Raw genomic sequence first — 22145 nt, forward strand, 5'->3', positions numbered from 1 at the left:
AAGAGCAATATGGTGTGGTGTAATGTGAATAAGGGGCACTACTGTGAGGAGTAATGTAAGTGGTACTACTGTGTGATGTATCGTGAATTAGAGACAATGGGCCTAATTCAGATCTCTTCGCTGTCTAGCAATTTTCGCTGCGCTGCGAACAGGTAACTACTTTGCATGCGTATGCACAGCAATGCACAGGTGCGCCGTACGGGTACAAACAGCATCAATGTTTTGCACAGGTTCTAGTGTCGATTCCATTTGCACGGGCGTTCGCAAGGAGACTGACAGGAAGGAGGCGTTTCTGGGTGTCAACTGACCGTTTTCTGGGAGTGTTTGGAAAAACGCAGGCGTGTCAAAGCGTTTGCAGGGTGGGTGTCTGACATCCATTCCGGGCTTGAATAGGCTGAAGTGATCGCAGCGGCTGAGTAAGGTCAGAGCTACTCAGAAACTGCACAAGCTGTTTTGGTACAGGGCGTCTGCACACGCGTTTGCACACTTGCAAAGCTAAAATACACAGAGTCTATCTGTTCGCAGCACTGCAAAAAATAGCCTGCGAGCGAACATATCTAAATTAGGCCCTCTATCGCATGATATAATGTGAATGAAGTTGCAGTACTGTGTGACATAATTTGAATTGGGAGGACTATTGTGTGGTCATGCCCCTTCCCAGAAAGAACACACCCCTCTTTGGGCTGTGCGCCGAATGTGCAAACTGTTCCTATTTAAAATATAGTGGGTAGGAGCACCAAAATGAGGACTGCTATGGGTAAGGGGTGATGGTGCTGGGAAAGGGTTGCAGGATCAGAGGCGGAACTAGCGGTGGTGCTAGGGTGCACCAGCCAAAATCTTGCCTAGGGCATCATATTGGTTAGGGCAGGCTCTTGTAACGCAGCAGCCCCGATCACGCCCCACCGGTTCACGCTGGCACGCTCCCATTTCTAAGCCACGCCCCCGCAATGCTCCATCCCTGCTTTGGAAAAGGAGCGTTACCCCCCCCCCCTGCCCTGCAAACACCTCTGCCTGATTGACAGGCAGAGGCGGTCTCATTTTCTGCGGGCACCCACAGAAAATTCGAGCGCATGCACAGGACGTGCCCTGCGCATGCGCCCAAATCTTTTTAGTAATTTTTGCTGTTGGATCGCATATTGCGATCCAACCTGAATCGGGCCCATAGAACACCCCCTACCGCCCATGGGACATCAAAGCACCCGCTGATAGCAATCCCCCACCCCTACTGCTGCAGGATGGATAGGGGCCCCAGTGCACTGCTGTGCTCAGAGGCCTACACTGCTGTTAAGACAGCCCTGGTTTGTGTGTGTGTGTGTTATACTTACTTCAGCCTCCAGAGCAGCTGCTTCCACCTGGCTATGGGCCTGTCACCCACGCTGTGTTCTTCTCCTACTGCGGACATTGGGATTCGGGGAGGGGCAGAGCGTAGGTTGTACAGAATGATGCAGTCACTGCAGCATGCCAATGCCTGGTTGCCTGGCGGCGACGGGAACGCGGCTGTGGGGGTGCTGACTATCTAAGGATGTATGGGTGTTTCTGGACCCCATTCCGACACACAGAATGATTATCTAAGGTGGTCTGCATTCAATTCTGAAACCCAGCACGGCTATCCAAAGATGTCTCTGTGTTTTGCACACCAGCATGGTACCCAGAATGGGTATCTAAGGTGGTCTGCTGCCCGTTTCGGAACCCAGAATGGGTATCTAAGGGGATCTACATCCTATTCTGGCACCCGGCACAGCTATCTAAGGTGGCCTGCGCCCTATTCCGGTACCTGGAATGGCTAGCTATGGTGATCTGCTGCCTGAACCGGCACCCTGAATGGCTGTGTAATGTGGTCTCTGTGTTTTGCACCTCCTTCCAGCACCCGGAACGGCTATGTAAGGTGGCCTGTGGACCATTCCGGCACCTGGAACGGCTATCTAAGGTGGCCTGCGCCCTATTCTGACACACGGAATGGCTATCTACAGTGATCTGCTTCCTGTTCTGGCACCCGGAATAGCTGTGTAATGTGGTCTGGATATTCTACACCCCGTTCCGGCACCCGGAACGGTTGTCTATGATGGTTTGAGCCCTTTTCCGGAACCCGGAACAGCTATCTAAGGTGGACTGCGCCCCGTTCTGGCACCCGGAATGGCTATCTACGGTGATCTGCTGCCTGATCCCGCACCGGGAATGGCTGTTTAATGTGGTCTGGGTGTTCTGCACCCCATTCTGGTACCCGGTACGGCTATCTAAGGTGGACTGCGCCCCATTTTGGCACTCGGAACGGCTATCTAAGGTGGACTGTGCCCCATTCCGGCACCCGGAATGCTATCTACGGTGATCTGCTGCCTGGTCCGTCAACCACAATGGCTGTGTAATGTGGTCTGGGTTTTCAACACCTCTTTCCTGCACCCGGAATGACCATCTAAGGGGGCCTGCGCCAAATTCCGGCACACGGAATGGCTATCTACGTTGATCTGCTGCCCATTACGGCACATGGAATGGTTGCGTAATGTGGTCTGGGTGTTCTGCACCCTGTTGTGGTACCCGGTACGGCTATCTAAGGTGGACTGCACCCTGTTTCGGCACCCGGAATGGCTATCTAGAGTGATCTGCTCTTGGTTCCGGCACCCAGATTTTTTGCGTAATGTGGTCTAGGTGTTCTGCACCCCGTTCCGGTAACCGACACGGCTATATAATGTGGTCTGCACCCCATTCCGGCACCCGGAATGGCTGTCTATGGTGGTCTGTGCCTGCTCTGTCACCAGGAATGCCTATCTATGGTAGTATGCGGCCCATTCCAGCACCTGGATTGGCTATCTACAGTAATCTCCTGACCATTCCAACACCCCTTCTGACTGTGTTCTTCACCCCCTTCCGGGACGACAATCTATGGTGGTCTGCTGCCTGTTCAGGCACCCGGAGTGGCTATCAAAGGTGGTCTGCAGCCCGTTCCAGCACCCGTTCTGGCTGTGTAAGGTAGTCCTGGTGTTATGCACCTCCTTCCAGCACCCAGAACGACTATGTAAGGTGGTCAGCAGCCCATTCCGGAAACCAGAACTGCTATCTAAGGTGGACTGCGCCCCGTTCCAGGAACCAGAAATGGGTATCTAAGGTGGTTTGCATCCTATTCCATCTATGAGCCCTATTCCGGCACCCGGAACAGGTATCTAAGGTGGTCTGCGCCCTATTCCGGCAACCGGAACAGCTATCTAAGGTTGTCTGGGTGTTCTGTACACCATTCCGGCACATGAAACCGCTATCTAAGATGGTCTGCATCCTGTTCCGGCATCCGGACCGGTTGTCTAAGATGGTTTGAGCCCTGTTCCGGCACCCGAAACAGGTATCTAAGGTGGTCTGCGCCCTTTTCCGGCACCCGGAACAGGTATCTAAGGTTGTCTGGGTGTCCTGCACACCATTCCGGCACATGAAACCGCTATCTAAGATGGTCTGCATCCTGTTCCGGCACCCGGACCGGTTGTCTAAGATGGTTTGAGCCCTGTTCCGGCACCCAGAACAGGTATCTAAGGTGGTCTGCGCCCTATTCCGGCAACCGGAACAGCTATCTAAGGTTGTCTTGGTGTCCTGCACACCATTCCGGCACATGAAACAGCTATCTAAAATGGTCCGCCTACTGTTCCGGCACCCGGACCGGTTGTCTAAGATGGTTTGAGCCCTGTTCCGGCACCCGGAACAGGTATCTAAGGTGTTCTGCGCCCTATTCCGGCACCCTGAACAGCTATCTAAGGTTGTCTGGGTGTTCTGTACACCATTCCGGCACATGAAACCGCTATCTAAGATGGTCTGCATCCTGTTCCGGCACCCGGACCGGTTGTCTAAGATGGTTTGAGCCCTGTTCCGGCACCCAGAACAGGTATCTAAGGTGGTCTGCGCCCTATTCCGGCACCCTGAACAGCTATCTAAGGTTGTCTGGGTGTTCTGTACACCATTCCGGCACATGAAACCGCTATCTAAGATGGTCTGCATCCTGTTCCGGCACCCGGACCGGTTGTCTAAGATGGTTTGAGCCCTGTTCCGGCACCCAGAACAGGTATCTAAGGTGGTCTGCGCCCTATTCCGGCAACCGGAACAGCTATCTAAGGTTGTCTTGGTGTCCTGCACACCATTCCGGCACATGAAACAGTATCTAAAATGATCCGCCTACTGTTCCGGCACCCGGACCGGTTGTCTAAGATGGTTTGAGCCCTGTTCCGGCACCAGGAACAGGTATCTAAGGTGTTCTGCGCCCTATTCCGGCACTCTGAACAGCTATCTAAGGTTGTCTGGGTGTTCTGTACACCATTCCGGCACATGAAACCGCTATCTAAGATGGTCTGCATCCTGTTCCGGCACCCGGACCGGTTGTCTAAGATGGTTTGAGCCCTGTTCCGGCACCCAGAACAGGTATCTAAGGTGGTCTGCGCCCTATTCCGGCAACCGGAACAGCTATCTAAGGTTGTCTTGGTGTCCTGCACACCATTCCGGCACATGAAACAGCTATCTAAAATGGTCCGCCTACTGTTCCGGCACCCGGACCGGTTGTCTAAGATGGTTTGAGCCCTGTTCCGGCACCCAGAACAGGTATCTAAGGTGGTCTGCGCCCTATTCCGGCAACCGGAACAGCTATCTAAGGTTGTCTTGGTGTCCTGCACACCATTCCGGCACATGAAACAGCTATCTAAAATGGTCCGCCTACTGTTCCGGCACCCAGACCGGTTGTCTAAGATGGTTTGAGCCCTGTTCCGGCACCCAGAACAGGTATCTAAGGTGGTCTGCGCCCTATTCCGGCAACGGAACAACTATCTAAGGTTGTCTTGGTGTCCTGCACACCATTCCGGCACATGAAACAGCTATCTAAAATGGTCCGCCTACTGTTCCGGCACCCAGACCGGTTGTCTAAGATGGTTTGAGCCCTGTTCCGGCACCCAGAACAGGTATCTAAGGTGGTCTGCGCCCTATTCCGGCAACCGGAACAGCTATCTAAGGTTGTCTTGGTGTCCTGCACACCATTCCGGAACATGAAACAGCTATCTAAAATGGTCCGCCTACTGTTCCGGCACCCGGACCGGTTGTCTAAGATGGTTTGAGCCCTGTTTTGGCACCCAGAACAGGTATCTAAGGTGGTCTGCGCCCTATTCCGGCAACCGGAACAGCTATCTAAGGTTGTCTTGGTGTCCTGCACACCATTCCGGCACATGAAACAGCTATCTAAAATGGTCCGCCTACTGTTCCGGCACCCGGACCGGTTGTCTAAGATGGTTTGAGCCCTGTTCCGGCACCCGGAACAGGTATCTAAGGTGGTCTGCGGCCTTTTAAGGCACCCTGAACAGCTATCTAAGGTTGTCTGGGTGTTCTGTACACCATTCCGGCACATGAAACCGCTATCTAAGATGGTCTGCATCCTGTTCCGGCACCCGGACCGGTTGTCTAAGATGGTTTGAGCCCTGTTCTGGCACCCGGAACAGGTATCTAAGGTGTTCTGCGCCCTATTCCGGCACCCTGGACAGCTATCTAAGGTTGTCTGGGTGTTCTGTACACCATTCCGGCACATGAAACCGCTATCTAAGATGGTCTGCATCCTGTTCCGGCACCCGGACCGGTTGTCTTAGATGGTTTGAGCCCTGTTCCGGCACCCAGAACAGGTATCTAAGGTGGTCTGCGCCCTATTCCGGCAACGGATCAGCTATCTAAGGTTGTCTTGGTGTCCTGCACACCATTCCGGCACATGAAACAGCTATCTAAAATGGTCCGCCTACTGTTCCGGCACCCGGACCGGTTGTCTAAGATGGTTTGAGCCCTGTTCCGGCACCCGGAACAGGTATCTAAGGTGTTCTGCGCCCTATTCCGGCACCCTGAACAGCTATCTAAGGTTGTCTTGGTGTTCTGTACACCATTCCGGCACATGAAACCGCTATCTAAGATGATCTGCATCCTGTTCCGGCACCCGGACCGGTTGTCTAAGATGGTTTGAGCCCTGTTCCAGCACACTAAACAGGTATCTAAGGTGGTCTGCGCCCTTTTCCGGCACCCGGAACAGGTATCTAAGGTTGTCTGGGTGCTCTGTACACCATTCCGGCACATGAAACCGCTATCTAAGATGGTCTGCATCCTGTTCCGGCACCCGGACCGGTTGTCTAAGATGGTTTGAGACCTGTTCCGGCACCCGGAACAGGTATCTAAGGTGTTCTGCGCCCTATTCCGGCACCCTGAACAGCTATCTAAGGTTGTCTGGGTGTACCATTCCGGCACATGAAACCGCTATCTAAGATGATCTGCATCCTGTTCCGGCACCCGGACCGGTTGTCTAAGATGGTTTGAGCCCTGTTTTGGCACCCGGAACAGGTATCTAAGGTGGTCTGCGCCCTATTCCGGCACCCTGAACAGGTATCTAAGGTTGTCTGGGTGTTCTGTACACCATTCCGCCACATGAAACCGCTATCTAAGATGGTCTGCATCCTGTTCCGGCACCCGGACCGGTTGTCTAAGATGGTTTGAGCCCTGTTCCGGCACCCAGAACAGGTATCTAAGGTGGTCTGCGCCCTTTTCCGGCACCCGGAACAGCTATCTAAGGTTGTCTGGGTGTCCTGCACACCATTCCGGCACCTGAAACCGCTATCTAAGATGGTCTGCATCCTGTTCCGGCACCCGGACCGGTTGTCTAAGATGGTTTGAGCCCTGTTCCGGCACCCGGAACAGGTATCTAAGGTGGTCTGCTGCCTTTCAAGGCACCCTGAACAGCTGTCTAAGGTTGTCTGGGTGTTCTGTACACCATTCCGGCACCTGAAACCGCTATCTAAGATGGTCTGCATACTGTTCCGGCACCCGGACCGGTTGTCTAAGATGGTTTGAGCCCTGTTCCGGCACCCAGAACAGGTATCTAAGGTGGTCTGCGCCCTTTTCCGGCACCCGGAACAGGTATCTAAGGTTGTCTGGGTGTTCTGTACACCATTCCGGCACATGAAACCGCTATCTAAGATGGTCTGCATCCTGTTCCGGCACCCGGACCGGTTGTCTAAGATGGTTTGAGCCCTGTTCCGGCACCCGGAACAGGTATCTAAGGTGTTCTGCGCCCTATTCCGGCACCCTGAACAGCTATCTAAGGTTGTCTGGGTGTTCTGTACACCATTCCGGCACATGAAACCGCTATCTAAGATGATCTGCATCCTGTTCCGGCACCCGGACCGGTTGTCTAAGATGGTTTGAGCCCTGTTTTGGCACCCGGAACAGGTATCTAAGGTGGTCTGCGCCCTATTCCGGCACCCTGAACAGGTATCTAAGGTTGTCTGGGTGTTCTGTACACCATTCCGGCACATGAAACCGCTATCTAAGATGGTCTGCATCCTGTTCCGGCACCCGGACCGGTTGTCTAAGATGGTTTGAGCCCTGTTCCGGCACCCGAAACAGGTATCTAAGGTGGTCTGCGCCCTTTTCCGGCACCCGGAACAGGTATCTAAGGTTGTCTGGGTATCCTGCACACCATTCCGGCACATGAAACCGCTATCTAAGATGGTCTGCATCCTGTTCCGGCACCCGGACCGGTTGTCTAAGATGGTTTGAGCCCTGTTCCGGCACCCAGAACAGGTATCTAAGGTGGTCTGCGCCCTATTCCGGCAACCGGAACAGCTATCTAAGGTTGTCTTGGTGTCCTGCACACCATTCCGGCACATGAAACAGCTATCTAAAATGGTCCGCCTACTGTTCCGGCACCCGGACCTGTTGTCTAAGATGGTTTGAGCCCTGTTCCGGCACACGGAACAGGTATCTAAGGTGTTCTGCGCCCTATTCCGGCACCCTGAACAGCTATCTAAGGTTGTCTGGGTGTTCTGTACACCATTCCGGCACATGAAACCGCTATCTAAGATGGTCTGCATCCTGTTCCGGCACCCGGACCGGTTGTCTAAGATGGTTTGAGCCCTGTTCCGGCACCCAGAACAGGTATCTAAGGTGGTCTGCGCCCTATGCCGGCACCCTGAACAGCTATCTAAGGTTGTCTGGGTGTTCTGTACACCATTCCGGCACATGAAACCGCTATCTAAGATGGTCTGCATCCTGTTCCGGCACCCGGACCGGTTGTCTAAGATGGTTTGAGCCCTGTTCCGGCACCCAGAACAGGTATCTAAGGTGGTCTGCGCCCTATTCCGGCAACCGGAACAGCTATCTAAGGTTGTCTTGGTGTCCTGCACACCATTCCGGCACATGAAACAGCTATCTAAAATGGTCCGCCTACTGTTCCGGCACCCGGACCGGTTGTCTAAGATGGTTTGAGCCCTGTTCCGGCACCCGGAACAGGTATCTAAGGTTTTCTGCGCCCTATTCCGGCACCCTGAACAGCTATCTAAGGTTGTCTGGGTGTTCTGTACACCATTCCGGCACATGAAACCGCTATCTAAGATGGTCTGCATCCTGTTCCGGCACCCGGACCGGTTGTCTAAGATGGTTTGAGCCCTGTTCCAGCACACTAAACAGGTATCTAAGGTGGCCTGCGCCCTTTTCCGGCACCCGGAACAGGTATCTAAGGTTGTCTGGGTGCTCTGTACACCATTCCGGCACATGAAACCGCTATCTAAGATGGTCTGCATCCTGTTCCGGCACCCGGACCGGTTGTCTAAGATGGTTTGAGACCTGTTCCGGCACCCGGAACAGGTATCTAAGGTGTTCTTCGCCCTATTCCGGCACCCTGAACAGCTATCTAAGGTTGTCTGGGTGTTCTGTACACCATTCCGGCACATGAAACCGCTATCTAAGATGATCTGCATCCTGTTCCGGCACCCGGACCGGTTGTCTAAGATGGTTTGAGCCCTGTTTTGGCACCCGGAACAGGTATCTAAGGTGGTCTGCGCCCTATTCCGGCACCCTGAACAGGTATCTAAGGTTGTCTGGGTGTTCTGTACACCATTCCGCCACATGAAACCGCTATCTAAGATGGTCTGCATCCTGTTCCGGCACCCGGACCGGTTGTCTAAGATGGTTTGAGCCCTGTTCCGGCACCCAGAACAGGTATCTAAGGTGGTCTGCGCCCTTTTCCGGCACCCGGAACAGCTATCTAAGGTTGTCTGGGTGTCCTGCACACCATTCCGGCACCTGAAACCGCTATCTAAGATGGTCTGCATCCTGTTCCGGCACCCGGACCGGTTGTCTAAGATGGTTTGAGCCCTGTTCCGGCACCCGGAACAGGTATCTAAGGTGGTCTGCTGCCTTTCAAGGCACCCTGAACAGCTGTCTAAGGTTGTCTGGGTGTTCTGTACACCATTCCGGCACCTGAAACCGCTATCTAAGATGGTCTGCATACTGTTCCGGCACCCGGACCGGTTGTCTAAGATGGTTTGAGCCCTGTTCCGGCACCCAGAACAGGTATCTAAGGTGGTCTGCGCCCTTTTCCGGCACCCGGAACAGGTATCTAAGGTTGTCTGGGTGTTCTGTACACCATTCCGGCACATGAAACCGCTATCTAAGATGGTCTGCATCCTGTTCCGGCACCTGGACCGGTTGTCTAAGATGGTTTGAGCCCTGTTCCGGCACCCGGAACAGGTATCTAAGGTGTTCTGCGCCCTATTCCGGCACCCTGAACAGCTATCTAAGGTTGTCTGGGTGTTCTGTACACCATTCCGGCACATGAAACCGCTATCTAAGATGATCTGCATCCTGTTCCGGCACCCGGACCGGTTGTCTAAGATGGTTTGAGCCCTGTTTTGGCACCCGGAACAGGTATCTAAGGTGGTCTGCGCCCTATTCCGGCACCCTGAACAGGTATCTAAGGTTGTCTGGGTGTTCTGTACACCATTCCGGCACATGAAACCGCTATCTAAGATGGTCTGCATCCTGTTCCGGCACCCGGACCGGTTGTCTAAGATGGTTTGAGCCCTGTTCCGGCACCCGAAACAGGTATCTAAGGTGGTCTGCGCCCTTTTCCGGCACCCGGAACAGGTATCTAAGGTTGTCTGGGTGTCCTGCACACCATTCCGGCACATGAAACCGCTATCTAAGATGGTCTGCATCCTGTTCCGGCACCCGGATCGGTTGTCTAAGATGGTTTGAGCCCTGTTCCGGCACCCAGAACAGGTATCTAAGGTGGTCTGCGCCCTATTCCGGCAACCGGAACAGCTATCTAAGGTTGTCTTGGTGTCCTGCACACCATTCCGGCACATGAAACAGCTATCTAAAATGGTCCGCCTACTGTTCCGGCACCCGGACCTGTTGTCTAAGATGGTTTGAGCCCTGTTCCGGCACACGGAACAGGTATCTAAGGTGTTCTGCGCCCTATTCCGGCACCCTGAACAGCTATCTAAGGTTGTCTGGGTGTTCTGTACACCATTCCGGCACATGAAACCGCTATCTAAGATGGTCTGCATCCTGTTCCGGCACCCGGACCGGTTGTCTAAGATGGTTTGAGCCCTGTTCCGGCACCCAGAACAGGTATCTAAGGTGGTCTGCGCCCTATGCCGGCACCCTGAACAGCTATCTAAGGTTGTCTGGGTGTTCTGTACACCATTCCGGCACATGAAACCGCTATCTAAGATGGTCTGCATCCTGTTCCGGCACCCGGACCGGTTGTCTAAGATGGTTTGAGCCCTGTTCCGGCACCCAGAACAGGTATCTAAGGTGGTCTGCGCCCTATTCCGGCAACCGGAACAGCTATCTAAGGTTGTCTTGGTGTCCTGCACACCATTCCGGCACATGAAACAGCTATCTAAAATGGTCCGCCTACTGTTCCGGCACCCGGACCGGTTGTCTAAGATGGTTTGAGCCCTGTTCCGGCACCCGGAACAGGTATCTAAGGTTTTCTGCGCCCTATTCCGGCACCCTGAACAGCTATCTAAGGTTGTCTGGGTGTTCTGTACACCATTCCGGCACATGAAACCGCTATCTAAGATGGTCTGCATCCTGTTCCGGCACCCGGACCGGTTGTCTAAGATGGTTTGAGCCCTGTTCCGGCACCCAGAACAGGTATCTAAGGTGGTCTGCGCCCTATTCCGGCAACCGGAACAGCTATCTAAGGTTGTCTTGGTGTCCTGCACACCATTCCGGCACATGAAACAGCTATCTAAAATGGTCCGCCTACTGTTCCGGCACCCGGACCGGTTGTCTAAGATGGTTTGAGCCCTGTTCCGGCACCCAGAACAGGTATCTAAGGTGGTCTGCGCCCTATTCCAGCAACCGGAACAGCTATCTAAGGTTGTCTTGGTGTCCTGCACACCATTCCGGCACATGAAACAGCTATCTAAAATGGTCCGCCTACTGTTCCGGCACCCAGACCGGTTGTCTAAGATGGTTTGAGCCCTGTTCCGGCACCCAGAACAGGTATCTAAGGTGGTCTGCGCCCTATTCCGGCAACGGAACAGCTATCTAAGGTTGTCTTGGTGTCCTGCACACCATTCCGGCACATGAAACAGCTATCTAAAATGGTCCGCCTACTGTTCCGGCACCCAGACCGGTTGTCTAAGATGGTTTGAGCCCTGTTCCGGCACCCAGAACAGGTATCTAAGGTGGTCTGCGCCCTATTCCGGCAACCGGAACAGCTATCTAAGGTTGTCTTGGTGTCCTGCACACCATTCCGGCACATGAAAAAGCTATCTAAAATGGTCCGCCTACTGTTCCGGCACCCGGACCGGTTGTCTAAGATGGTTTGAGCCCTGTTTTGGCACCCAGAACAGGTATCTAAGGTGGTCTGCGCCCTATTCCGGCAACCGGAACAGCTATCTAAGGTTGTCTTGGTGTCCTGCACACCATTCCGGCACATGAAACAGCTATCTAAAATGGTCCGCCTACTGTTCCGGCACCCGGACCGGTTGTCTAAGATGGTTTGAGCCCTGTTCCGGCACCCGGAACAGGTATCTAAGGTGGTCTGCGGCCTTTTAAGGCACCCTGAACAGCTATCTAAGGTTGTCTGGGTGTTCTGTACACCATTCCGGCACATGAAACCGCTATCTAAGATGGTCTGCATCCTGTTCCGTCACCCGGACCGGTTGTCTAAGATGGTTTGAGCCCTGTTCTGGCACCCGGAACAGGTATCTAAGGTGTTCTGCGCCCTATTCCGGCACCCTGAACAGCTATCTAAGGTTGTCTGGGTGTTCTGTACACCATTCCGGCACATGAAACCGCTATCTAAGATGGTCTGCATCCTGTTCCGGCACCCGGACCGGTTGTCTAAGATGGTTTGAGCCCTGTTCCGGCACCCAGAACAGGTATCTAAGGTGGTCTGCGCCCTATTCCGGCAACGGATCAGCTATCTAAGGTTGTCTTGGTGTCCTGCACACCATTCCGGCACATGAAACAGCTATCTAAAATGGTCCGCCTACTGTTCCGGCACCCGGACCGGTTGTCTAAGATGGTTTGAGCCCTGTTCCGGCACCCGGAACAGGTATCTAAGGTGGTCTGCGGCCTTTTAAGGCACCCTGAACAGCTATCTAAGGTTGTCTGGGTGTTCTGTACACCATTCCGGCACATTAAACCGCTATCTAAGATGGTCTGCATCCTGTTCCGGCACCCGGACCGGTTGTCTAAGATGGTTTGAGCCCTGTTCTGGCACCCGGAACAGGTATCTAAGGTGTTCTGCGCCCTATTCCGGCACCCTGGACAGCTATCTAAGGTTGTCTGGGTGTTCTGTACACCATTCCGGCACATGAAACCGCTATCTAAGATGGTCTGCATCCTGTTCCGGCACCCGGACCGGTTGTCTAAGATGGTTTGAGCCCTGTTCCGGCACCCAGAACAGGTATCTAAGGTGGTCTGCGCCCTATTCCGGCAACGGATCAGCTATCTAAGGTTGTCTTGGTGTCCTGCACACCATTCCGGCACATGAAACAGCTATCTAAAATGGTCCGCCTACTGTTCCGGCACCCGGACCGGTTGTCTAAGATGGTTTGAGCCCTGTTCCGGCACCCGGAACAGGTATCTAAGGTGTTCTGCGCCCTATTCCGGCACCCTGAACAGCTATCTAAGGTTGTCTGGGTGTTCTGTACACCATTCCGGCACATGAAACCGCTATCTAAGATGGTCTGCATCCTGTTCCGGCACACGGACCGGTTGTCTAAGATGGTTTGAGCCCTGTTTTGGCACCCGAAACAGGTATCTAAGGTGGTCTGCGCCCTTTTCCGGCACCCGGAACAGGTATCTAAGGTTGTCTGGGTGTTCTGTACACCATTCCGGCACATGAAACCGCTATCTAAGATGGTCTGCATCCTGTTCCGGCACCCGGACCGGTTGTCTAAGATGGTTTGAGCCCTGTTCCGGCACCCAGAACAGGTATCTAAGGTGGTCTGCGCCCTTTTCCGGCACCCGGAACAGCTATCTAAGGTTGTCTGGGTGTCCTGCACACCATTTCGGCACCTGAAACCGCTATCTAAGATGGTCTGCATCCTGTTCCGGCACCCGGACCGGTTGTCTAAGATGGTTTGAGCCCTGTTCCGGCACCCGGAACAGGTATCTAAGGTGGTCTGCGGCCTTTCAAGGCACCCTGAACAGCTGTCTAAGGTTGTCTGGGTGTTCTGTACACCATTCCGGCACCTGAAACCGCTATCTAAGATGGTCTGCATACTGTTCCGGCACCCGGACCGGTTGTCTAAGATGGTTTGAGCCCTGTTCCGGCACCCAGAACAGGTATCTAAGGTGGTCTGCGCCCTTTTCCGGCACCCGGAACAGGTATCTAAGGTTGTCTGGGTGTTCTGTACACCATTCCGGCACATGAAACCGCTATCTAAGATGGTCTGCATCCTGTTCCGGCACCCGGACCGGTTGTCTAAGATGGTTTGAGCCCTGTTCCGGCACCCGGAACAGGTATCTAAGGTGTTCTGCGCCCTATTCCGGCACCCTGAACAGCTATCTAAGGTTGTCTGGGTGTTCTGTACACCATTCCGGCACATGAAACCGCTATCTAAGATGATCTGCATCCTGTTCCGGCACCCGGACCGGTTGTCTAAGATGGTTTGAGCCCTGTTTTGGCACCCGGAACAGGTATCTAAGGTGGTCTGCGCCCTATTCCGGCACCCTGAACAGGTATCTAAGGTTGTCTGGGTGTTCTGTACACCATTCCGGCACATGAAACCGCTATCTAAGATGGTCTGCATCCTGTTCCGGCACCCGGACCAGTTGTCTAAGATGGTTTGAGCCCTGTTCCGGCACCCAGAACAGGTATCTAAGGTGGTCTGCGCCCTTTTCCGGCACCCGGAACAGCTATCTAAGGTTGTCTGGGTGTCCTGCACACCATTCCGGCACCTGAAACCGCTATATAAGATGGTCTGCATCCTGTTCCGGCACCCGGACCGGTTGTCTAAGATGGTTTGAGCCCTGTTCCGGCACCCGGAACAGGTATCTAAGGTGGTCTGCGGCCTTTCAAGGCACCCTGAACAGCTGTCTAAGGTTGTCTGGGTGTTCTGTACACCATTCCGGCACCTGAAACCGCTATCTAAGATGGTCTGCCTCCTGTTCCGGCTCCCGGACCGGTTGTCTAAGATGGTTTGAGCCCTGTTTCGGCACCCGGAACAGGTATCTAAGGTGGTCTGCGCCCTTTTCCGGCACCCGGAACAGGTATCTAAGGTTGTCTGGGTGTTCTGTACACCATTCCGGCACATGAAACCGCTATCTAAGATGGTCTGCATCCTGTTCCGGCACCCGGACCGGTTGTCTAAGATGGTTTGAGCCCTGTTCCGGCACCCAGAACAGGTATCTAAGGTGTACTGCGCCCTATTCCGGCACCCTGAACAGCTATCTAAGGTTGTCTGGGTGTTCTGTACACCATTCCGGCACATGAAACCGCTATCTAAGATGGTCTGCATCCTGTTCCGGCACCCGGACCGGTTGTCTAAGATAGTTTGAGCCCTGTTTTGGCACCCGGAACAGGTATCTAAGGTGGTCTGCGGCCTTTCAAGGCACCCTGAACAGCTGTCTAAGGTTGTCTGGGTGTTCTGTACACCATTCCGGCACCTGAAACCTCTATCTAAGATGGTCTGCATACTGTTCCGGCACCCGGACCGGTTGTCTAAGATGGTTTGAGCCCTGTTTCGGCACCCGGAACAGGTATCTAAGGTGGTCTGCGCCCTTTTCCGGCACCCGGAACAGGTATCTAAGGTTGTCTGGGTGTTCTGTACACCATTCCGGCACATGAAACCGCTATCTAAGATGGTCTGCATCCTGTTCCGGCACCCGGACCGGTTGTCTAAGATGGTTTGAGCCCTGTTCCGGCATCCGGAACAGGTATCTAAGGTGTTCTGCGCCCTATTCCGGCACCCTGAACAGCTATCTAAGGTTGTCTGGGTGTTCTGTACACCATTCCGGCACATGAAACCGCTATCTAAGATGATCTGCATCCTGTTCCGGCACCCGGACCGGTTGTCTAAGATGGTTTGAGCCCTGTTTTGGCACCCGGAACAGGTATCTAAGGTGGTCTGCGCCCTATTCCGGCACCCTGAACAGGTATCTAAGGTTGTCTGGGTGTTCTGTACACCATTCCGGCACATGAAACCGCTATCTAAGATGGTCTGCATCCTGTTCCGGCACCCGGACCGGTTGTCTAAGATGGTTTGAGCCCTGTTCCCGGCACCCAGAACAGGTATCTAAGGTGGTCTGCGCCCTTTTCCGGCACCCGGAACAGCTATCTAAGGTTGTCTGGGTGTCCTGCACACCATTCCGGCACCTGAAACCGCTATCTAAGATGGTCTGCATCCTGTTCCGGCACCCGGACCGGTTGTCTAAGATGGTTTGAGCCCTGTTCCGGCACCCGGAACAGGTATCTAAGGTGTTCTGCGCCCTATTCCGGCACCCTGAACAGCTATATAAGTTTGTCTGGGTGTCTCGCACACCATTCCGGTACCTGAAACAGCTATCTAAGGTGGTCTGCCTCCTGTTCCGGCATCCGGACCGGTTGTCTAAGATGGTTTGAGCCCTGTTCCGGCACCCGGAACAGGTATCTAAGGTGGTCTGCGCCCTATTCTGGCTCCCTGAAAGGCTATCTAAGGTTGTCTGGGTGTCCTGCACACAATTCCGGCACATGAAACAGCTATTTAAGGTGGTATGCATCCTGTTCCGGAACCCGGAACAGGTATCTAAGATGGTCTGCCCCCCATTCCGGGACCTGGTACTGATATCTAAGGATGTCCTATTTCGGCACCAATAGCATATAAGTTTGTCTGGGTGTTCTGCACCCAATTCTACCAACCGGAATGGATATAACGGCGCCCCACCCCACAGGGGCGTGGAAAGCCATGCTGGGCCCCAGTAATGTAATGCGGTGTGGCCTAAATTGGGTGCGTATCTACACCTCTGAAAGATATGATTAATTAAAGTATTAATTGTGTGCAATTTATGCAAAGGGGCCAGGTTGCTTAATCGGAAGCAGGTCCCTCCTCTTCGGCCGACGGCGCCATCTGCCCAGTGACATCTGGGAACATGACGCATGTGCACTACAGGACGCTGCCCAGTACCGCCAAGCGTAAGTATATTTGGGAAGGGGGATGTGGACTCCCCTGTCGGGCCCCTCCAGCAGCCTGGGACAGGGTAATTAATACCTGATTACCCGCCTCTTGGTACCACTGCATGTGGCGCTGCTCATAAATATTAGTTTTAGAATCCCCTGTCGGGCCTCTCCAGCAGCCTGGGACAGGGTAATTAATACCTGATTACCCGCCTCTTGGCACCACTGCATGTGGCGCTGCTCATAAATATTAGTTTTAATTATATTTTTTTATAAAGGCGGCGTGGTCACACCCCCTACCCTCCCAACAAAAACAATGGGCAAGTGGTCATTTATTATTATTTATTTATTTATTTATTTATTTATATATTTATACTGCTCTAAAAAAGAAAAAAAAAACCTCCCTATGCAGCCAGTGTGTGAAATAGATGAGCTGCAGCACCAGCAGCTATGTCCGTTCTCCCCCCTCCATCCCTCTGCCCGAGTGTAGTACCAGCGGGGTAGGTGGGAGGCTGTCAGCCCTGCACAGCGGTTTCCCTGTGTGACAGCAGCGCACAGACAGCGCCACTGTGCAGGGCTGACAGCCTCCTAGCAGTGCAGCAGCTTCGTGCGGGAGCCGGCAGGGATTTCTCCCTCCCCACTGACAGCCCGTCCGCGGACCCGCCCCCCGGACGGGGACGCGCTTTCACAGCTCCCCAGCGGCAGAGGTCGCTGCAGGGAGCTGATCCGGTCCGGCATTCCGGAATTTGGTCCGGTCCGGTTTTCCCCTAATCCCCATAAACTGCACTGGACTAGCAATACAAAGTAATACACAGTATGGCTATATGTGATAACTATAGATATAACAAACACAGTAAGCACTGGATGTATATCACAGGGTGTTTGTACCACACAACCCTGAATGTATGCACTCTTTCTTAACTAACACAGTCCCAGTGACAGGTAGAATACTCAAGTGTCCTGTAGGAAGCACAGCACTGGCAGTCAGGCGGTTCCACAGAGGAGGATTTGCCCCAGCAATCCCAGGAAACAGCAAGGCTCTGTCTGTAATGGCTGCTGATCGGGAATGAGGGAGAGGGAAGCAGCTCCAGGGCGGGAACATTGCTGAAATGGCGCCCTGGGGCTGGGGGGAGGGGCCTCAGGTCCGACCTGCTCCCCCTGCTGGTATCCGCACCGGGTGTGCGGGCAGTAAACATAAAGTGGGGGGAACTTGGTACAACATCCCCCCTGACCTGTGCCCAATAATATAACCCTGGTAGCTAGTGGAGCAGCTGCCCAGTAATCAGTGTCCACGCCAGCGCGCACGGCCCGCCTCCTACGGCCGCGCTGGATTGCGGTAAAGTGCGGCACAGAAGCCCCTTACCTCCCCCTTGTCTGCGGCCCCGTGTTCAGTGAGACGGCGGCGTGTGTGTGTCTCACTTCAGGATGGAAGAAGTGGGCGCCTCCGCTGCAGTGACCCGGCAACCGCGGCGTGGGAGTATATAGCGCTGCTGGGGGTGATGGAGCTGCACGCAGGAAAGTCTATTAGACTTTGCCTGCAGCAGCCCTGTAAGTCTTCTTTACATTTTCTCTGTTCAGTCTGTAAAACGAAGCTCTGAAAAGGCTGCTTATGGCAGCCTCCTGTTAAGTGCCTGCATACTGCAAGGCACCACCGTACAAACTGAGCTCACTGGCATGGAGGCGGGGTTATAGAGGAGGCAGCGTTGTGTATCTTGGGAACAGTCAAAAGCTTTAAGCCTGTTGGTGCCTCGGATCAAGATCCTACTCTACACCCGATGTAATTCCTTGTGGAGCCCAGTGTACCCAGCAGCAGAAATAGGGGATATTTAATACACATAGGGGCCCATTTATTGACTGTCATTTTTCAAACACATGACAGGTAGGAGCTGATTGGCTAGGGCATCATCATATACAAGAGTTTTATAATTTATTGATAAATGAGCCCCATAATTATCTCATAAAGACTGAAAAATGTGATATTTAAGTTTTCTTGAGAAGGAGATGTTTGTTTAAAAAAAAAGAGAGATAAAAATCTCTTCTCCAGTGGCAGCTGCAGCTCAGTCCACAATTCACATAGGGGAGCCACACCAACTGCCAGTGAGTCCCAGCCGGCGATGTTTGAGCGTTTAGGGTGGCAGTTGGTGTGGCTCTATTTGAATTTGAACTGTGATGCAACTGCCACTGGAGGAGAGATATTTATCTCCTTTAAAAAAACAAAAAACAACTTATCTCCAAAAAACAAAAATATCACATATTTCAGCTTTTTTTATGAGATAATTATGTTTATTAAATATCCCCCATATTCTCCAACACAATAATAACTAAAGGTGCCCACACATGGCACAATATTTTAAACAACGTGGGCGTTTGACAGATCGGAATGACACATCATTTAAAAAGTGCTGTGTGTGGACATGATAATGACGCCGCCGTGTGCAACCCATGGACATGATAACACCACCTTCTCAGATCCCTTCAACATACAGATGGTTCTGAGGAGGTGGCGAACAATGCCATGCTGCCGAATACAGTATGGCCCCGCTCCCCACATCCCGCCGTCGCTCGCCACTGCCGGCATCGGCCACACACACTTGCCGATACCGGCACTGCGCCGGGTCCCGTCGCTCGCGATGTGTCCCTGAGACTCCGTGTGTGGGAGCCTTAATTGTGTCATTATAATAATATTTGTAACAAATATCAACATATTTTACAAATATTGTCCCTTATTTATACTTTACTGGGCAATAACTTGCTCATTTAAACCAGTAGTCTGTATGATATTAACCTATGTCAAAACATTCAGAAAAGCACATTGATTATTGCTGGTTTATATTAAAAAAAAAAAAAAAGAATTTGTTCTTTTCCAAATATTACGGAAATACATTTTGTGCGTCAGTGTTGTGTAATCTTTACATCACATGATGCTCACTCCACAAGATTCTCAGTAGCCACATCCTTAGCATTCATCCATGGTGTTGGAGGCTGGCACAGAACTTACAGACCTGGAACATTCTTGTTTTCTTTTCTTTTAAATGACAAAATTAAAAATTGTTTTATACAGTAGATGAGAATTACCAGAAAAAGCTATGTAGATATTTTCTTTTCTTGCTAGTGTCCATGTTTTTCAGTATTGACCAACTTTATTGTAATTGTCTTCCAATCTAAACACCTTTCTAATTATCTGTTCTTATTTTCTGGATTTTAAGTTACCTTTTACTGTATAGTAGAAAGCTAAAATTTCCTGCTGCGATCAACTTGGAATTAGCCCCTTTATTAGCGATTCGCCCATCAAAATAATTTAGAAACTTTCAGACTGCAGTGACATCTAGTGGTCTTTTTGCAGAAAGCAACTGCTGTAAAAAAAAAAAACTATGGCCCTCATTCCGAGTTGTTCGCTCGCAAGGCGAATGTAGCAGAGTTACACACGCTAAGCCGCCGCCTACTGGGAGTGAATCTTAGCTTCTTAAAATTGCGACCGACGTACGCGCAATATTGCGATTACAAACGAGTTAGCAGTTTCTGAGTAGCTTCAGACTTACTCTGCCTGTGCGATCAGTTCAGTGCTTTTCGTTCCTGGCTGACGTCATAAACACACCCAGCGTTCGCCCAGGCACTCCCACCGTTTCTCCGGCCACTCCTGCGTTTTTTCCGGAAACGGTAGCGTTTCCAGCCACACGCCCCTAAAACGCCGTGCATCCGCCCAGTAAAACCCATTTCCTGTCAATCACAATGCGAACGTCGGAGCGATGAAAATGCCGTGAGTAAACTTACTTTCATCATAGTAAAGTTACTTGGCGCAGTCGCAGTGCGAACATTGCGCATGCGCACTAAGAGAATTCTCACTGCGATGCGATGAAAAACTCCGAGCGAACAACTCGGAATGAGGGCCCATAAACATAGTTTACAACAGTTTTATAATATAATGTTTGAACTAGTGATGAGCGGGTTCGGTTCCTCGGAATCCGAACCCCCCCGAACTTCAGCCTTTTTACACGGATCCGAGGCAGACTCGGATCTTCCCGCCTTGCTCAGCTAACCCGAGCGCGCCCGAATGTCATCATCCCGCTGTCGGATTCTCGCGAGGCTCGGATTCTATCGCGAGACTCGGATTCTATATAAGGAGCCGCGCGTCGCTGCCATTTTCACACGTGCATTGAGATTCATAGGGAGAGGACGTGGCTGGCGTCCTCTCCATTTAGATTAGAAGAGAGAGAGTGAGAGTGAGACACTTGATTTACTGGAGTTTAGGAGTACTCAGAGAGTGCAGAGTTTACTAGTGACTGACCAGTGACCACCAGTGCAGTTTTATTATATTATTATTTAATATAATCCGTTCTCTGCCTGAAAAAAAACGATACACAGTGACACAGTAACAGTATACCATATCTGTGCTCAGCCTCAGTGTGCTGCATCATCTATGTATATCTGACTGTGCTGAGTGCTCAGTGCTCACACAGCTTAATTGTGGGGGAGACTGGGGAGCAGTAGCAGGAGTACATATTATTTAACAGTGCACACTTTTGCTGCCAGAGTGCCACTGCCAGTGTGACTGACCAGTGACCACTGTCTGACCACCAGTATATTGTGATTGTCTGCCTGAAAAAGTTAAACACTCGTCGTGTGGTGTTTTTATTCTATAAACGCATTCTGCTGACAGTGTCCAGCAGGTCCGTCATTAATTATATAATATATACCTGTCCGGCTGCAGTAGTGATATATATATATATTTTTTATATCATTATCATCCAGTCTATATTAGCAGCAGACGCAGTACGGTAGTCCACGGCTGTAGCTACCTCTGTGTCGGCAGTCGCTCGTCCATCCATAATTGTATACCACCTACCTGTGGTGTTTGTTTTTTTTTCTATCTTCTTGATACTAGTAGCTTACTTTAGGAGTCTGCAGTGCTGACAGTGTCCAGCAGGTCCGTCATTATAATGTATACCTGTCCGGCTGCAGTAGTGATATATATATATTTTTTATATCATTATCATCCAGTCTATATTAGCAGCAGACGCAGTACGGTAGTCCACGGCTGTAGCTACCTCTGTGTCGGCAGTCGCTCGTCCATCCATAATTGTATACCACCTACCTGTGGTGTTTTTTTTTTTCTATCTTCTTGATACTACTAGTAGCTTACTTTAGGAGTCTGCAGTGCTGCTGACAGTGTCCAGCAGGTCCGTCATTATATAATATATATCTGTCCGGCTGCAGTAGTGATATATATATATTTTTTATATCATTATCATCCAGTCTATATTAGCAGCAGACGCAGTACGGTAGTCCACGGCTGTAGCTACCTCTGTGTCGGCAGTCGCTCGTCCATCCATAATTGTATACCACCTACCTGTTGTGTTTTTTTTTTCTATCTTCTTGATACTAGTAGCTTACTTTAGGAGTCTGCAGTGCTGACAGTGTCCAGCAGGTCCGTCATTATATAATATATACCTGTCCGGCTGCAGTAGTGATATATATATATATTTTTTATATCATTATCATCCAGTCTATATTAGCAGCAGACGCAGTACGGTAGTCCACGGCTGTAGCTACCTCTGTGTCGGCAGTCGCTCGTCCATCCATAAGTATACTAGTATCCATCCATCTCCATTGTTTACCTGAGGTGCCTTTTAGTTGTGCCTATTAAAATATGGAGAACAAAAATGTTGAGGTTCCAAAAATAGGGAAAGATCAAGATCGACTTCCACCTCGTGCTGAAGCTGCTGCCACTAGTCATGGCCGAGACGATGAAATGCCA

This window comes from Pseudophryne corroboree, chromosome 5, assembly GCF_028390025.1.
Source record: "Pseudophryne corroboree isolate aPseCor3 chromosome 5, aPseCor3.hap2, whole genome shotgun sequence".
Taxonomy (NCBI): Eukaryota; Metazoa; Chordata; class Amphibia; order Anura; family Myobatrachidae; genus Pseudophryne; species Pseudophryne corroboree.